Source organism: Eutrema salsugineum, unplaced genomic scaffold (genome assembly GCF_000478725.1).
Source record: "Eutrema salsugineum unplaced genomic scaffold, Eutsalg1_0 scaffold_8, whole genome shotgun sequence".
Lineage (NCBI taxonomy): Eukaryota > Viridiplantae > Streptophyta > Magnoliopsida > Brassicales > Brassicaceae > Eutrema > Eutrema salsugineum.
Window position 1 is genome coordinate 7158939 of NW_006256414.1, and position 5069 is coordinate 7164007.

The 5069-nt window shown below is 36.0% G+C and overlaps 1 pseudogene; it reads right to left on the reverse strand.

Moving 5' to 3' along the window:
- Positions 1-463: 463 nt before the first annotated feature.
- Positions 464-3052, reverse strand: LOC18009932 (annotated as a pseudogene).
- Positions 3053-5069: the final 2017 nt, after the last annotated feature.

The window sequence follows — 5069 nt, forward strand, 5'->3', positions numbered from 1 at the left end:
ATTGGACTCTCCCAAGCAATCCTCACAAGAGATGCAAAATTTGGATGAGTAGAGAAGAATAAGAAAAAGGTGAAGTGGGTTTTCATAATCTCCGTAGAACCAGATAAAGATAAAAGACATGGACTATGATAAGTTCGATGAGGAACGTCAAAAATAACATTTGAATTCGGGAATTGATCTAGCCAAGCTTCATTAATAAGCGCTCTATCCAATTTTCTCACCACAGGATTGGTAGGATATTTGTTGGTCCAAGTAATTTGGCACCCTCTTGCCAGAGAAATATCAAAAATACCTTGCTGCCACTGAAACATTCCTAAATTTCTAAAATGCCTTGCAAAGATAATGCTGATGGGGATAGTGAGAAAGATTAATCTATGGACATGACCTGATTAAAGTCCTCCACAAAGATGTATCATATAAGGACAATTACGAAGAAGATCAGATGCCGCAAGGTATGAGAGAAACCACAATGGCCTGCATTCAATAATTCTACTCCTCAAGTATATAAATGCAACAGTCTTAAAAACATAAAACCCAACTACACGAAACTTTAGAGAATCCAGACAGCAAGACAAAAAATGAAAAAAGCAAGAGAGCCAGTTTAGTCGACTTCCTCGATCTTGGGGCCAGCACCACCCGAAGAAGGAGGGGCTTCATCGTCATCCATTCCAGCGGCAGGTCCACCTGGTTCACCACCAGCTCCTTGGTACATCTTAGCAATGATCGGATTGCAAACACTCTCCAACTCCTTCATCTTGTCTTCAAACTCGTCTGCCTCGGCCAACTGGTTACCATCAAGCCATTGGATCACCTCCTCAATCGAATCTTCAATCTTCTTCTTGTCTGCAGCAGGAAGCTTCTCACCGATCTTCTCATCACGGATCGTGTTTCTCATGTTGTAAGCGTAGTTCTCGAGAGCGTTCTTGGCTTCAACCTTCTTCTTGTGCTCTTCGTCTTCAGACTTGTACTTCTCAGCTTCTTGCACCATCTTCTCAATCTCGTCTTTAGACAAACGACCCTTGTCGTTGGTGATTGTGATCTTGTTCTTCTGCCCGGTGGTCTTGTCCTCTGCCGAGACGTTGAGGATGCCGTTTGCGTCAATGTCGAAACAGATTGTGATCTGAGGGACACCACGTGGAGCAGGAGGGATACCAGAGAGCTCGAATTTGCCGAGGAGATTGTTGTCTTTGGTTCTAGCTCTCTCACCTTCGTAGACTTGGATCAACACACCTGGCTGGTTGTCTGAGTAAGTGGAGAAGACCTGTTCCTTCTTGGTCGGGATTGTCGTGTTTCTCTGGATCAGAGTGGTCATGACTCCACCGGCGGTTTCAAGACCAAGGGAGAGAGGTGTGACGTCAAGCAAGAGAAGGTCTTGGACCTTTTCGTTTCCTTCACCGCTTAGAATAGCAGCCTGAACAGCTGCACCGTATGCAACGGCCTCGTCGGGGTTGATTGACTTGCAGAGCTCTTTGCCTTTGAAGAAATCCTGGAGAAGCTGTTGAACTTTGGGGATACGTGTAGAACCACCGACAAGGACAACATCATGAACTGTGCTCTTGTCCATTTTAGCATCGCGGAGACACTTCTCAACAGGCTCCATACACTTCCTGAAAAGATCCATGTTGAGTTCTTCAAATCTAGCACGGGTGATTGGAGAATAGAAATCAATCCCTTCAAACAAAGAGTCAATCTCAATGGTGGTTTGCGCAGTGGAAGAAAGAGTCCTCTTTGCTCTCTCGCAGGCTGTTCTTAACCTCCTTAGAGCTCTCGGGTTACCGCTAATATCCTTCTTGTTTTTCCTCTTAAACTCTTGAACAAAGTGGTTAACCATCCTGTTGTCAAAATCTTCACCACCAAGATGAGTGTCTCCAGCAGTAGACTTCACCTCAAAGATACCTTCTTCAATGGTGAGAAGAGAGACATCAAAAGTACCACCACCAAGATCAAAGATCAAAACGTTCTTCTCTCCAACACTGGTTGCCTTCTTGTCAAGACCATAAGCAATGGCTGCTGCGGTCGGCTCGTTGATGATACGCATAACATTCAAGCCAGCGATCACACCAGCATCCTTTGTGGCTTGACGCTGAGAGTCGTTGAAGTAAGCAGGAACAGTGACCACAGCGTTCTTGATCGAAGAGCCATATCTCACGCATCTTAATGAGAACCATTGAAGATATTTCCTCGGCGGCGAACTGTTTCTCTTCTCCTTTGTAGTTGACGACGATCATTGGTTTGTCTGCAGGTCCAGGGATGATCTTGAATGGCCATAGCTTCATGTCGCTTTGCACAGATGTGTCACTGAATCTACGACCAATCAATCTCTTTGCATCTACCAACACAAACGAAAAACAGAGTTTAGTCACACATCGAAGAACAAAATCAACAAAGGAAACCAAAATAAACAGTAATGAAATTCGAAGCGCTAATTGGTGACCGTTCATGAGATACAATTGTGCAATTAAGATGTTCCTCTAAACCCCAAACCCAAAAATTATGCAGCCAAAATTTTCGATTTTTTTTTCTTGAAACCAAAAAGATCCGACATAAATAACACAATTTACTTTGAAAATTCTCAGATTAAGTAAAAGTATTTTCTTGAAATCGAAATAGAAGAGTTTAAGATCATCATATATCATGCAGCCAAATTAATATCAAGAACAGAGAAATAAAAAATCGAAGCAACACATTCGATATATGCATGAAATCGAAATCGAAGTAAGAACATTCATATACACCCTAAAAATCAGAACTATCCAGCATCACATATCAAGAGCAGAGAAGAAAAGATGGGATTACATACCGAAGACAGTGTTAACGGGGTTCATGGCGACCTGATTCTTAGCGGCATCACCAATCAACCTCTCGGAGTCTGTGAAGGCGACGTAAGACGGCGTCGTTCGGTTACCTTGATCATTTGCAATGATCTCAACGCGGTCGTGTTGCCATACTCCGACACAAGAGTAAGTAGTACCGAGATCGATTCCGATCGCTGGACCTTCTCCTTTAGTTGCCATTATCAATCAATCGAACAGAGATAGCAATTTTTACCGAGAAAAGAGAAGAAATTAGAAAGCTTTGAGCAGGGAAAGAGAGATTAGAGGTAAGTTTTAGTGTTGAAGAAAGAGCGTCAAAGTTGAGGTTTATATAAGCCCTTAAGACTTGATGTTTCCAGAATGTTCGGTAGTTTTTTCTGACAGTTGGATTATGTTTAGATTGATCCGACGGTTCTAATGATGATACCTTTTCCTAATTCTTAGGCAAATAGGAAAACTTGAAAAATAACAAATTGTAGAAAACAGAAATTTGGAGTGTGTAAAAATTGGAAATTTGCTTTAACGTTCATATGGTGGTCGACTTATTAATTGTCACGTAGCTTGCATATGCAGAGTAATGGGTCCTAATAAGAAACTTGAAAGGCGTTTAATTGGCTGTGACGTGCGGTGAGGGTGTTTTTTTCTTTATTTCCTCTGCGATGAGGGGTTTTCTTACTGGTTACATATTTGGCATGACAACGTTATTTAACTAGTTCTGTTGCTAAAGTTTTTCGTGTCCAATGCATACATCTATTTTTTTAATATAAAAATTTTAAAATAGAGGTATATTTGTTTGTAATGCATATTTTTTTTTTTCCTTTAACAGAAAAAAAATATTTTTATTTTTTCTTTTAAAAAAAATATTTTGAATATGTTTTTTTGTTAGTTATTTTTTCACACTTTTAATTTATAAAATTCATAAATTAACTCTACTTATTTTATATTTTACAAAAAACAAAATTCAAAAATTTTAATTATAAACATAAATATTTTTTTGAATGAAATAAACATAAATATTTACTTAAAAGGTTTCATATTTAATAACAGTATTTTTTTGTAATTTTTTTTCCAAACTTTAATCAAAGTTAACATAGTTATATTTACTTAATTTTTCATAGTTATTACACAAACATATTAAAATTTAAAGAATTACTTTACAAATAAAAAAATTCACCTTCATTGTAAAGGGAAAAATAAAATTTCTCTATATTTGGAAAAAAATAGCAATTCTTATTTTAAAAATGAAAATATAAATAGATTGAAACACATTTTTTTCTAAACTCTATTTTTATTTGGGTTGGAGATGCCCTTACTTAAAAAAATTAAGGCCGTTTAAGTCTCTTTTTCATTATAATAACCTGTAGTTTTAAAAGTTTAAAGTACTTCAATTCTTCAATAAAAAAAAATTATCTACCTAATATACTTATAACAATATGTAATTAATGTTGGAGGTGGAGTTAGCACTTAGCACCCTGCTAAAACAATAGAACAATTCATGATTGAGTTTGGCTAAACAAAGAAACTTCGGAAAAAATGAAAACCTATGAAAAAAATAGATCTACAAAAAAAGAAGAAATCAATCAAATCGACCGAGAGAGAAAAAATTTCACCGACTAAAGATATATCCTCTATACATTAAACAGGAAGAATTTGGAGGCCATTTTGCTGAGGTGTTGCTCCCACAATTTTTCTCAGCATTTTTCATTTAAATAATTCATTATATTCCACATATGATTATTTCCTTATTTATATTCCTCCGCCAATTAGAATTTAATTTATTATTTACTAATTTTTTTATTCGTTTTCCTTATTTAGCTCAACTGACTTCTTTTAAAAATTTTGATTTATACATGCATAATTTTCATCTCATCTACCTTATTTTCAACACAAAACAACTATATACTAATTTAAATTGTCAAAGCAATCGATTGATTAACAAAATTTAAATTTAAATTATTACTATCTTTATTTTCTTATTTTTATGCAAAATTTATATTCACATTCCTATCATAAATCAATATTCTGAGAAGTACAAATTTTATTATTCTACATAATTACTATTATACAAATGAGGTATGTATTTATACAAATGATGATTATAATTATATTCAGTCCAATATACATGAGCCCATATTTGCGCTTCATAAATTTCAAATCTTATTTACAATATTGTTTATATTAATGTGTCAATATACGTGATCCCATAATCTCGGTTATACGTGATCCCATAATCTTGGTTCATTTAATTTAAAAAAT